Raw genomic sequence first — 14,656 nt, forward strand, 5'->3', positions numbered from 1 at the left:
AGGCAGAAAGAGAAGAGGAAAGCACAGAGCCTAGAATTGAATGTGCGGACTTTGAATGTTGGGACTATGACTATGAAAATCTCGGGAGTTGGTTGACATGATGATTAGGAGAAAGGTTGATATATTGTGTGTCCAGGAGACCAGGTGGAAAGGCAGTAAGGCGAGAAGTTTAGGGGCAGGGTTTAAATTATTTTACCATGGTGTAGATGGGAAGAGAAATGGAGTCGGGGTTATTTTAAAAGAAAAGTTGGCTAAGAATGTCTTGGAGGTGAAAAGAGTATCAGATCGAGTGATGAGCCTGAAACTTGAAACTGAGGGTGTTATGTATAATGTGATTAGTGGCTATGCCCCACTGGTAGGATGTGACCTAGAGGTGAAAGAGCAATTCTGGAAGGAGCTAGATGAGGTAGTTCTGAGCATCCAAGACAGAGAGAGAGTCGTCATTGGTGCAAATTGTAAGGGATGTTGGTGAAGGAGACACAAGTACGACATCCATGACAGGAACTTGGAGGGACAAATGGTGGTAGACTTTGCAAAAAGGATGAAAATGGCTGTCGTGAACACTCTCTTCCAGAAAGTGGATTACATTTTGTGCATACGATTTAATTGGAAGGAGGTTACTGACTGTAAAGTAGTGGTAGGGGAGAGTGTGGCCAGACAGGATAGGATGGTGGTGTGTAAGATGACTCTGGTGGTGGGGAGGAAGATTAAGAAGACAAAGTCTGAGCACAGAACCATGTGGTGGAAGCTGAGAAAGGAAAAGTGTTGTGCAGCTTTTCGGGAAGAGCTAAGACAGGCTCTCGGTGGACAGGAGGAGCTTCCAGAAGACTGGACCACTACAGCCAAGGTGATCAGATAGACAGGCAGGAGAGTACTTGGTGTATCTTCTGGCAGGAAAGGAGAGGAGACTTGGTGGTGGAACCTAACAGTACAGGAAATCATACAAGGAAAGCGGTTAGCTAAGAAGAAGTGGGACACTGAGAGGACCGAGGAGAGGAGAGATGAATACATTGAAATGCGACGTAGGGCAAAGGTAGAGGTGGCAAAGGCAAAACAAGAGGCATATGATGACATGTATGCCACGTTGGACACTAAAGAAGGAGAAAAGGATCTATACAGGTTGGCCAGACAGAGAGATATAGATGGGAAGGATGTGGAGCAGGTTAGGATGATTAAGGATAGAGATGGAAATATGTTGACTGGTGCCAGTAGTGTGCTAGATAGATGGAAAGAATACTTGAGGAAGAGTTGATGACTGAGGAAAATGAGAGAGAAGGGAGCGTAGAGGAGCCAAGTTTGGTGGACCAGGAACTGGCAATGATTAGTAAGGGGGAAGTTAGAAAGGCATGAAAGAGGATGAAAAATGGAAAGTGAGTCCTTATGACATTCCTGTGGATGTATGGAAGCATCTAGGAGAGGTGTCTGTGGAGTTTTTGACCAGCTTGTTCAACAGAATTCTAGCAGGTGAGAAGATGCCTGAGGAATGGAGGAAAAGTGTGCTGGTGCCCATTTTTAAGAACAAGGGTGATGTGCAGACCTGTGGGAACTATAGAGGAATAAATTTGATGAGCTACACAATGAAGTTATGGGAAAGAGTAGTGGCAGCTAGACTCAGGACAGAAATGAGTATTTGCAAGCAATAGTATGGTTTCATGCCTAGAAAGACTCCTACAGATGCATTATTTGCCTTGAGAATGTTGATGGAAAAGTACAGAGAAGGTCAGAAGGAGTGACATTGTGTCTTTGTGGATCTAGAGTAAGCGTACAACAGAGTGCCCAGAGAGGAACTCTTGTACTGCATGCGGAACTCTGGAGTGGCAGAGAAGTATGTTAGAATAATACAGGACAAGTACGAGGGCAGCAGAACAGTGGTGAGGTGTGCTGTAGGTGTGACAGAGGAATTTAAGGTAGAGGTGGGACTGCATCAGGGATCAGCCCTGAGCCCCTTCCTGTTTGCAGTGGTGATGGATAGGCTGACAGATGAGGTTAGACTGGAATCCCCGCGGACCATGATGTTTGCAGATGACATTGTGATCTCCAGTGAAAGCAGGGAGCAGGTGGAGGAACATTTAGAAAGACGGAGGCATGCATAGGAAAGGAGAGGAATGAAGATTAGCCGAAGTAAAACAGAATATATGTGCATGAATGAGAGGGGTCGTGGGGGAAGAGTGAGGCTACAGGGAGAGGAGATAGCGAGGGTGGACAGTCCAAAGCAATGACGAGTGTGGTAAGGAAGTGAAGAAACGGGTCCAGGCAGGTTGGAATGGGTGGAGGAAGGTGTCAGGTGTGTTAGTTGACAGAAGAGTCTCTGCTAGGATGAAGGGCAAAGTTTATGAGACAGTGGTGAGGCCAGCCATGATCTACGGATTAGAGACTGAAAGGACAACAAGAACCAGAGCTGGAGGTGGCGGAAATGAAGATGTTGAGGTTCGCTCTCGTAGTGACCAGGTTGGATAAAATTAGAAATGAGCTCATCAGAGGGACAGCCAAGGTTTGATGTTTTGGAGACAAAGTTAGAGACAGCAGACTTTGATGGTTTGGACACGTCCAGAGGAGAAATAGTGAGTATATTGGTAGAAGGGTGATGAGGATGGATCTACCAAGTAAGAGAGCTAGAGGAAGACCAAAGAGACAGTTGATGGATGTCGTGAGGGAAGACATGATGGCAGTTGGTGTTCGAGAGGAGGATGCAGGAGATAGGCTCTCATGGAAAAGGATGACGCGCTCTACCTTAAATGGGACAAGCCGAAAGTAAAAGAAGATGTATTTATTTATTTATTCAATCATTCATTTTCCATACCGCTTCTCCTCACTGGAGGAGAGTACACCCTGAAGTGGTTACCATCCAATCACAGTTTGTTGATTTATTTATTTATTCATTAATTCATTCATTCATCCATGATGAGCTCATCATGATGAGCCCATCATGATGGGATAAACTCAGCAGATTTCGCAATATTAAGAACACATTCACAAGACAGACGAGGCAACATTTTATGCAGCTCACAACCTTATTGTGAGGACCTCAAAACTTAGACTTCCTTATACTTTCAAGGGGGGCAGTGGGGGATTGAGTGGGGTGTTCCTGACCCCCATCGTCAGCTGAGGTAAAGCTGCCTCACTCCACCGATAAATCCTGCGAGGTGAGTCAAAGTGAGTAGCGGCACGTGGATGCTGAGAAAGGTCATCTTGTTTGCACGGTGTGGCGATGGTGGGAGTTGGCTCTTGCTGATCCAGTTCAACCGTTGCTGCTTGGCCCTCTGTGTTCCTCTCCCCTTGACGCCTGCCAGCTTGTAAATATTTACAAAGCATCTTGTAAGGGGCCTTAGTGTTTACTGCCAATGTTTGTGGCTCCGCAGCAAATGTGTTTGTGTGTGTGTGTGTGCGCGCGTGCTTGTGTGAGGGCTGTGCAAAATGGATGCATCTTGCTTGCTGCACTGTGTAAACCTTAAAAAATGTGTCGGATGAGGTACTTCCCATGGTCTCTACTGTTTACTAACACTGGGCTTTGGCTGGCTCCCTCCTCTTACCCCGTCAAATGACAGCGACATACAGGAAGCGTTTGCTTGAGTTGCCCCACTCTATATAAAAGCCCTGACATCATGTTTTTCCAGACAGGATATTATCATAGAACAGATTTTCTGTAGTCTCTGACAAATGTAAACAATAGAGGGTGTTAATACTAATAACCCAACCCAGCTTGGCCGTTTTAGGCATAGTTTTATGAGATGTTTGTAGATTCTTGGACTTGAGGCTGGGGTTAGAGCGTGGGCAATAGTTTCACTGTGTCATATTTAATTACTGTTAACATGGCCTGGCTTTTATTTTAGAGGTCATGATATTCTGGACTACAGTTGTAGAGATCATGATAAACTTTCATGGAGCAAAGCCTCTTAATTCACACAGCGGCAGGGCATCCCTCAATAATCTAAAATGTTTTTAAAGTTAACAAGAATGTACATTTTGCTAAAGTAAACTTAAAATGAATTTTACTTGAATTAATCCAAAATAATCTACTTAACATAAGACATGCTCTCTGAAGGCTGAAATCATTACAAATGAATATAGGAAAACTGTGATTGACTCGATACCAGTCCAGGATGTAGCCCACCTCTTGCCCAAAGTCAGCTAATGAAGACAAAGAAAATGGATGGATAATCAAGTGCAAAACATAAACAGGCAAAAAAAAAGACATTTCTTACAAAAATGTTCATAATTCTAATTATATTATAATTGGTAATAATGTCATAATTGGTTCCAATTGCAAGGTATACTGTTGTTTTTATGCTCTCTCTATAAATTTCCCTGTTTCACTCTTTTTCACCCGACAGCGATGTAGGCCATCATTTATATAACCATATAACACTGAGCAGAAAATACACGATCAGCATGACCGACAATTATCAGCCCCTAAAAGCACCTCACCAGACTGAACATAGTAAACAGATTGAGTCCTTAATGAATTGCACTTTTAATTGGTTGCTGTAACAAGGTGTTGTTTTTTTTCTTCCTAGACTTGAGTGTTGCAAATGCCTTAAATATTAGTCTACAACACTGCAGGCCCATGGAAGCCTGTAGACGCAAGCGTGCCTCGGGCTGTGCTGTTTCAGAGATGCAGCTGTAAAATGTAACATGTCCCATCTAGTTGAGTAAAAAAAGCTTCACTTAGTCCAGGCGTGGCCTCCAAACACGTGATTGGCAAGCAAGCTCGGAAGGCGATAAGGAACTATCTGTGAGGTGAGAGGGTGGAGAATGCGTGGACGTTTGAGCGTGGCCTACTTACACTTCCTCAACCAATCGCACTCAAGAGGTTGACAGCCTCACGTGAGATGAACGAGGCCGTGGTGAATGAAGCTTTATGGTCAGTGCTGCAGGGAAAAGCTGAGAGAGAAATAAATGATGAGTATAGCATCGTTTTTGGGTGTTTATTTGGAGACTATATCGTCATTGACTTCTCTCATTCATCTTTTTATGCACCAAGACAATCCCTGAGGTCAGAGTGTGCAGATTTTCGTGAGAGGATGTCCGAGCACCAGAGCAACGCAGAGTAATTATATATAATCATCCAAACGTTTATGTTGTACAAACTTCATAACTATGGCGAGTGAGAGGCCGTGTTAGTCGTGTGTTGCTGGAACTGTGAACGAGGCCAGATGTTGTGTGATTCACAGGGCTGACAGCCAGGATCTGATTGTCACGCAGCAAGACTGAAGGCCTGCTGATGCTCTTCACCATACTGAGTACAATCAATCACAGAGATGTGGTTTGTATCATTGTCACTGTATGCTATTGCTGTTGGTATTGCTTTAAGCAGAGGATACTCCCAAAGAAATATTAAACATTGGTGAATTTAATATAGGCACAGATATGAGGAATGGCCACCCAAGACTGAAAACTCACCAATGGACTCCCACCATTAGGGATGCGTTTTGTTGCATTTTTACTTGTCCAGAATTACATTGCTTTTCGTGGTGTAACGCTTCTCAAGAGCCGCAAGACACCAAGGAAACATTTCACCTGCGCGCAAATACACAGGCAGGGCGCGATTATCGTTTTACAGGGTGTTTCTGTGTACTGTTCAAGTAGGGACAAGAAGTCACTACAGTGGTTTCACTGCATGTGAACTCCAGAGAAGTTTAAACTAGCAGATGAGCTAATGATTACAAGTCAGTGAACTATAACAGACTGAAGGTCAATTTTCAACTCATTTAACTGTCTCACATCTGACTGTATGCATGTAACAATGTTTAGTTATAATCAGCATATCCGCCATCATCGATGTAGCAGATCTGTCCATGATGCCTGCTCCATACACGTTCAGTGTTACTATGCGCAACCCCAAAATGACCTCTGGTCCCACCCTGGCCACCCCAATGAATATTCTCTGGCTCTGCCACTGATTGCCTCTCTGCCTGTGAACATCACCAGAGGCTTCTCTTATATTCTCCCAGATAATTATGTTCACAGAAAGAAAAGATGGCAGTGTGTGTGTTTTATTGTTGAATAGTACTGGTGTCCACCTACTGTGTGACGTTTTGTTCATCTGATCGGCTCATATTGGCTGCGAAAGACAGACTGATTGCTTGTTTGTTATTTTTAAGATTCATGTACAGTGGAACCTCTATAAAACAGACTCCGATATAACGGACCATCGGGATTGGAGCCTGGCTAAGATGTCGCATCTTACAAAACGGCATACAGAACACAAGATGAGACCAGCCATCTCATTGAAGAGAAAAACATGCGTAGGGCTCCCATTAATTACAACAGCTACATTTAGTCTGTACGGTGAGTTGTATATTTAATCATTTGTTGTTATTAATTTCTATGTCGGTCTGTTAAAAAACTGGTCCATGGTGTAAGAAAGGTTTGGGACTGCTGCCCATTGGGGAAGAGGAAGAAAAACATCAGTATGATTGCAACACTCAATATAAAATAAAGAAAGAGATTTATGTAGAGCCCTCTGGCTCAAAGAGGTAAAGAGTTCAGGTCACCTTTGAGGTTTAACCTGCATCTGGTGGAGGGTTTAAGGTACTATTCCTGGATGCATTGTGTGTGTGTGTGTGTGTGTGTGTGTGTCTGAGACTCCAACAGAGGAAGAAGGGTGTTGTTAGTTCTGCTGGGTCTAGTTGCAGTGTTCTTACTCACGTCCATATTTCATATCTGCACCTTTCAAACAAAAGACTATGTTGATATAATCTGCCGGCCAGTCAGAGGAAATGAGTGTTTGTATGCTCACAAACGTTGTTTCTGTTTCTCTTTTGGTGTGATCCTGTTTTTCCATTAATCTCATTAAAGTGTCCTGCTTCATTTATTAACATAACCACACATCTATTTGTTCAAGACTTCACTGGGAGAAGTCAAGTCATGACCTGCCATTCAATGGACGAGATTCATTTGTTTCCATTGAACAGTGTCCTGAGGGAATTCAGTAGGATGCGATCTGGGATTATTCCATTTAAAAAGGTTTGTTGAGAATGAACTCATTCTTTCAGATGGAAAATGCAAATGGCAAATTTGGAGGGGGGGTGGGGGGGGGGAGAAAAAAAAGTTACTTAAAACATCCTGTATATGCTATCTTGGCGCCATTTAACATAAGACACGAGAGATCTTGCTAGGGGCTGTGTCAGTTCAATACAAATAAATGCCACTTTCCTAAATCATCACATGCCACTTTTTCACCGCACAGCACCGGCTCAACTCACCTTGGTTTGGAGTTCTCGGTTTCCCACTTCAGAATAGTGCAGTGATGGTATGGAACAAAAAAGGCCTTTATGGCTTAGACCGATGATTACAGACTACTAATTTATATATGAGTTCCCCGAAGGAATTTTACAATTATCCCAAACTCAATTATAATTATTGTACTGAGGTATAAGTGTACTGACTTGGTGGATAGTTTACCTGACTGGAAAAAACAAACCCTGTCAATCCTATAAGCACCTACAGTATGTACCTGAAACATGAAGAGAGAGTTGTGACATGGACGGACTGTAATAAAATCCATTCATTTAATGAATTAGATATTATCACAACACACTGAAGACCAAATACCACTTTTATCATGGCAACCTTAAAAGTAGTAAGAAGCCATCCATCCATTTTTTTTGAGCCACTTCTCCTCACTAGGGTCGCGGGCGTGCTGGAGCCAATCCCAGCTATCATCGGTCAGGAGGCGGGGTATACCCTGAACTGGTTGCCAGCCAATCGCAGGGCACATACAAACAAACAACCATTCGCACTCACATTCACACCTACGGGCAATCTAGAGTCTCCAATTAATGCATGTTTTTGGGATGTGGGAGGAAACCGGAGTGCCCGGAGAAAACCCACGCAGGCACGGGGAGAACATGCAAACTCCTCACAGGTGGGACCGGGGATTGAACCCTGGTCCTCAGAACTGTGAGGCTGACGCGCTAACCAGTCATCCACCGTGCCGCTTAGTAAGAAGCCAAAAAGGATAAATTATGTCATTTGGGGAAAAAAGAGGCAAACAATCCAGCATCTGCCCCATGAGGCCTGTCAGTTCATGGGGAAAATACCAAGTACGCCAGATTAACAGTCCAGTACTAGTGCATGTGTGTTGGGCATTTACAGCCAATTTTGACTGTTGATTTGGTGGGAGTCTGATAAGAGGAATGACTGTAAGAGTAATTGGTTAATGAGATCAGTATGTGATCAAAAACCTTGTTTCCACGCAGTACAATACAGTTCTGTATTGAAGGATTTTGCCAACGGACTGGCGCCATGAGCCACATGGCTAATTTACATGCAAATCGTATATAAATTAGCCATGTGCTTACACGCTGGCTCGCTGCCAGGCCATGGTTGAAATCCGGGCTAGAGGAGGTAAGTCCAAAACCTTTTAAATATTTTCCGGCTTTTCTATATTTATTTACAGTGATTTTGTACTGTATTGTGTCCTTTCGGTCATGGGAAAAAAAAACAAAAAAAAAAAAGTTTAAAACAATAATTTTGTATTGTATGGTTGCCATGAATAAGTGTTTCAATTTTATGAAGAATCGGCTGTAATGGTACAAAACATGGATTATACTTTGTTGACATAATACTATCTACTACAAGTACAACAGTTATCAAATATTTATTGAGCGGCAGTATACACATGACCCCCTTACATGGCCAGTCACGGACATGGTGGTAGACTGCGAGAAAATACTTGAATACAGAGGAAAAAAATGGTGCACTACGTTTCAGGCCATGGCCGCTGGGAAGTGCGTAAATGTTGTCTCAGCAGCCAAAAGCGCACTAAATTGGTGTTCATTTATGTGGAAGAAAGCTTCAAAGAATTGGAGAAAATGTCAGCTCCTCCAATGCTTTATGGTGCAATGTACACCATTATGTGATGAGCAAGAGGGGTGGAAAAAAATGGGAACTATTGGTTGATGCGTCTTTTCCCTATATCAGTGGTTCTCAAAGTGTGGTACGAGTACTACTAATGGTACTTTTAGAACAGTTTTTTTTTTTTTAACATTTATTTACAATTTTTATTTCACTTTTGTGTGTAATCCAATTTAGTTGAATCATTATTTGAGTAGTTTTGGTCGCTGTATTTAAGCACAATAAAATGTTCAAATTTGTGGATAATATTACATTGGCTTACAACAATATTAAATCAACCTTTTACAACACAACACAACCTCTGCCTCAAATTTGCTGAACACATAGGCCTGCTATGCTACTGTATTTGAATGGTGGTCATCATGGCAATACTTGTACTTTTTAGGTGATACTAGTAAAAAGTTTGAGAACCACTGCCCTATTTGATGACAACTACAGACAACAGTCATTTGCTGCCAAGGACGGTTAGCTTAATGATAATCTTATATGATGGTACACCTGGACAAAAAATTGGGACACTTGGCCATGACAAGAAGGGAAAACTTGGTAAAATATTTAATTTAGTCCCACCTTTGACAGATCCAACAGTTTCCACTCATGTGGGAAGACTTTCTACAAAATGCATGTGGAAATGTTTATCTGTTCATCCAGTAGAAATTTTTGTTTTTCAAGTTTGAGGTGGTGTTGGACAAGAGGCTCATAATGTCTTTTCTAATTCATCTTAAAGGTGTTTGAGGTCAGGGCTCTCACGTGCTTCCACACCAAAATCTTTGAGTTTTTACAGTCCAGCCCCAAGACCTGCTCAGGCCGTCTCCAGCTTCAGCAGGCATGGTCATCCATCAATGCCCCCTTTAAGGGAAGGTGGAGTAAAAGAGCAGTACAGAGCACCTTTATCCTGCACTCTCAGGACACTCATTCATGCTCTTGGGAAGGAGAGCAACAGTGTGTGTGTGTCAATGTGTGTGTACACTACCTCAAATACTATTGGGGAGTGAGAAAACACACCTTCTCCTCTCATTTGCAGACTCTATATGTGCATCTGTGTCTTGTGTAAGTTTTGCATCCCCTCTTACAGTATACACACTCACTAACTAGAGTGGTTCTTGTAAATGCAGCTAGATTTTATGTAACAATCTTGACTTGAGGCAGTGCTTCTAGTTGTAAGGTTCCAGGGTCCAATGTTGGCTCTGGACCTCCTGTGTGGAGTATCTTCTCCTTGTGATTGCAAGGGTTTTCTTTGTGTATTTCAGATTCTTATCAAATTTCAAGAACATGCATGTTAGGTTGACTCAAAATTGTCTATACACTCAAGGTGTGAAGGTTTGTGTGAATGGTTGTTTGTCTATATGTGCTCTGTGATTGGCTACCAACCAGTCCAGGGTGTATCCTGCGTCTCACCCAATGTTAACTGGGATATTCTCTAGCTCACCCTTGACACTAATGAGGACAAACGGAAGTGAAGTTGGATATATCTTCAGTTCATTTTAATGATCGGTCATACAGTCGAACACTTGATCTCAAAGTAGACATGAAGGAAAATTCAAGTTGAATTGCTTGTATACAAACAGCAAAGATTTGGATACATTTTAAAGAGTACACCAGTGCTTGTAAGTACAGTACCTGACGACAGGAACAACAACAAATTCTGCATGATGAAACTGACAAATAAATTAAACCTCAAGGCTTAGCCTGAATCATATACCTGTATTGCCCCTCTCTCTCTTTTGTGCGAGTCATAACAGCTATAAATGCTGGACACTCAGACTTTATGCAACTTTCATGATTGAGAGAAGCTGTTTTTGTACGCTCTTTGAACCACATTCAGTTAAAAAGAGGGCTTCCCGAGTCACAAGCGTCTCATCAAAGAAACTACATAATAGTGGAACAATGTGATGACTGTTTTCCCTCCCAAATTGTGTGATTAAGACTCACAATATACGTACATAAAGAGATGCATTCAGTTAAATAGGGCATTCCTTCTTCAACTTCAAGGCTTCCAATGAAACACAGTGCCCTTATAACGTAAACTCTTGATAGTATTTTACGCATGCTACCTCTGCAGTTTACATTCAGTGATTTAGAAAAAAAAGTTTTCCCAGAGCAAGTAATGGAAATTGAATTCGACGGCCAAGCTGTTGCCATGAAAAAACTTTTGATAATCATTCAAGCAATAGGCCTGATTCACCAATAAGTAAGAATTTTGTTGGATTTTTTTCAAGAAAGGTTGGAAAAATTTCAAGTAAGATTTAATAATTCATCAGTATTTGCCAATATGAATATGTTCTATTAGTGTACCTGCTCACTCGTCAGCCTCCTGGACTCTCCTGCTCCCACGGACCACCGTCACGCCTCTGGATTCTGGACCATGCACAGTTTACAATAAAACCCCTTCCTACCACTTTTTCTGTCTCAGTCTGCTTTTGGGTCCAATCTAACTCCTTTGGTTTCAAACCATAACACAAAATTTACTTTAATCTGAAAAGAAATTTCAAAATTTCAAATTTTTGGGAACATACCTGTATTTGTTCTTTACACAAATAAAAAACTGATAATGAAATATGATGAAATGTAAATACATGAAAAAATTGCAGTATATGTGTACAGCATGTGCAAAACTACCATACCATACCATACCATACCATACCATGTGGACCTAATGACAAATGTGCACAATTTAGACAATATCGCTTCATATGACCCAGGTAAGTGAATGTTCCATAAAAAAGTCAAAAATTATAAAGATGCGACTGTTCAAAAGTCACTCTTGTTTTATATGTTCAAAAGTATGACTATGAGTCTAACCTTCTCAAAAAATCTTAGACAAACTAAGAGATTGCGCCACAAGGTGACGTTTGCGGTCATACTTGGAAAAATATGTCATGTTTGAGACTACGGCAGAAAGGCACATGACCAGAGAGAGTAAATCCCAACCACTGGCTTTTGTGGCTGTATTTCAAATGTAACTAATTATGGAAATTTTCAAAAGCAACTGTAATTTATTTACACATTTTCTCCCAATAATGTAATTGACAATTGCATACATTTTGTAGTTAAATTACACAATCCTGTTACTCCCCAGGCGGCAGAATGAACGACTGGTTAGCACATCCGCCTCAGAGTTCTGAGAAGTGGGGTTCAAATCCCTCGCTTGTGTGGAGTTTGCATGTTGTCATCGTGCCTGTGTGGGTTTTCTCCGGTTACTCCGGTTTCTTCCCACATCCCAAAAACATGTAGGGTTGGTTAATTGAGGACTCTAAATTGCTCATCGGTGTGAATGTGAGTGCGAATGGTTGTTTGTTTTTATGTGCCCTGCGATTGGCTGGCAACCAGTTCAGGGTGTACCCCGCCTCCTGCCCGATGATAGCTGGGATAGGCTCCGCCACGCCCGCGACCCCAGTGAGGAGAAGCGGAACGGAAGATGTTACTCCCCAACACTTGATACAACATAGGTGTTTTATGTATGAGTTGTAGTTGTAGATTTACAACAGGGAACCTGTGAGTCGGCAGCCTCAACTGCTCCGCTAACGTTCTATTCATTTACCATTTAGTACTCCGTTTCACACTATTGACAGCATTTTAGCCATGATATTTTTTGAGGAGAATAACAGTGCTTGCTCCTGTTGTTTGAATTGGCAGCCCATTGTCTTCTTTATCTGTACTTTCCACACTTTATTCTATTTGCATTGTGCTAAACCGTTTACACTATTACAACCTTTTAATCCTGATATTTTTTTAAGCAGAGACTATTGGTGTTATTGGACTTTTTTTGCTGTTTGTTTACAATGTTACAACTGCGAGGAGTTTCGCCCCAACATGGAGTCGACCAGCATCGCTTCGGCAATGAATGCATCCCTGAGGAGATATGGAGAAGGAGGAGAGCCGGTGTTAAAATGAAGTAAGGTGAAGCTAGAATTTGGACTAACTGTGACAGGAGATTGTAAGCATTCCTGAGATGAGATGAGATTTGAATTTCAATTGAAACATGAATCCCACATTAGATGAAGAGTTGACATATTCTCAAATGAGGGAGAGATCGAAATGTAACATAAACAAAATGCTGAACTACAATGCAGAATGTCCCAAATCTCTCAGATGTTGACAATTGTTTTTGTAAACAAATTCAATTTCCAAAAGCTTGTCTTCATTTGAGTTATTCATTGCTGTCGGTTTAAACATTTTAGCTACATCTTGTTATTTGTCCCCTTACCCGACATTAGACCTTATGTGTTATCTATATTTCTACAATTGACCTGTTCTAAAAAAGTCCTCATTCTGAGGAGTCGATTTTTTAAATCCGTCGGAAAATAGGTCTACATGCATCAGACACGAGTCTGTTTTCAGAATCAATGAAAGGAACAGCATGTCCATTCAATCTTAATCATTTCATCAACAGCGAGGGAACACATGGCTCTCCCAACAATCACATTTAATTTGAGGTTTCTCGATCTATTATTTAGGCTGGGTAGGACGTGTTTTATTGTGGTTCTAATTGACTCAAACATTTAGGCTAATCTGTCACTAATTTGTAACCCGCCAAGGTTGACTCAAGGCAACTGGACTGTTCTTGTTTATTGAAGACATTTCACCGTTAATCCAAAAGCACTACAGGACAGAACCAAGCGCACTCCAAGCCAGATATGCGGTCTACTACAACTTTCAACACCACATACTGTACTTCCCATACAACAAATGTTTCTAGAGGCAAAAGCTCGGCTCCCCCATTCTGGCCAATATATTCATGGAAGATGTGGAAAGAAAAGCCCTGGACTCCTTTATATGAACTACTGTCACAGGTTCATGTATGTTGACAACACATGGGTTAAGATCAAAGCCTGAGAAGTAACTTTGTTTACTGAACATATCAACTCCGTGGGCAGAAAAATCCGTTGCACTCAGGAAGCCGTAAAAGACACATATTGTCGTTTTTGGAGTGTGAGGTGTGTTCAAGGAAGGACGAAAACCTCAATATTGAGGTCAATGGAATACCTACTCACACAGACCAGTACCTATTCTTCGATGATTATCACCTGCCGGAATACAAGCTAGGGGTCATCAGAACCCTCGAGGTCAGAGGACAGACGATCCCCACCACCGACAATGGAAGACAGAAGGAAGGCTCATACAAACAGTGGGTATCCAAAATGGGTCTTTGTCAAATCTGCCAAGAGAAGAAGTATCACTACACCTGAGCCTGAAGACAGAAACATGAGAAGGAATGTGGTGGTCCTCTATGTGGTTGGTTTGTCAGAGAAACTCAGAAGGATTTCCTTCAAACATAATAATTCAAACCCTCTAACACCCTGAGACAAAGGCTGGTTCACCCCAAGGACAAAATCCTGAGAAGCAAACTGTTTTTCTTGCCGTGCCGTGCAGTGAGGAGTTCAATGACCTCTACTTTGGAGAGACGAAGCAGCCGTTGCACAGACGCATGTTGCAACATCGCCAAGCGGCTTCTTCAGGTCCAGAAACAGCAATTCATTTGCATCTCAAAAAGAAGAGACATTCCTTTGAGGATGAACAACATCCAAATTCTGGATATGGAGGACCGCTGGTTTGAAAGAGGTGTAAAAAGAAGCAGTTTTACCGGATGTCGAAATAGAAAAGCTGTCTCCAAACAGAGTAGAAGGCTTGAGGCCTCACTTGTCTGCTTATCACAATGTCCTGACATCTCTCACCCCAAAGATTGCCTCATTACATAGAGGAGAGTGGCCCGAACAAACTCTTTTGCCACGAGACGAGTGAACGACTGATTGATATGCAGGACGGTCTTTTCACTAACACAGTGGGCAACACCAAC

The 14,656-nt window shown here is 42.0% G+C and overlaps 1 long non-coding RNA gene across 1 annotated transcript; it reads left to right on the plus strand.

Annotated features, from left to right (window-relative positions):
• The first annotated feature begins 4,743 nt into the window (after positions 1–4,743).
• LOC133485860 (uncharacterized) lies at positions 4,744–6,919 on the plus strand. Its single transcript, XR_009790830.1, has 3 exons — positions 4,744–4,861; positions 4,982–5,047; positions 5,172–6,919. It is a non-coding gene; the product is annotated as an uncharacterized LOC133485860 (long non-coding RNA).
• Positions 6,920–14,656: the final 7,737 nt, after the last annotated feature.

Source organism: Phyllopteryx taeniolatus, chromosome 11, assembly GCF_024500385.1.
Source record: "Phyllopteryx taeniolatus isolate TA_2022b chromosome 11, UOR_Ptae_1.2, whole genome shotgun sequence".
Taxonomy (NCBI): Eukaryota; Metazoa; Chordata; class Actinopteri; order Syngnathiformes; family Syngnathidae; genus Phyllopteryx; species Phyllopteryx taeniolatus.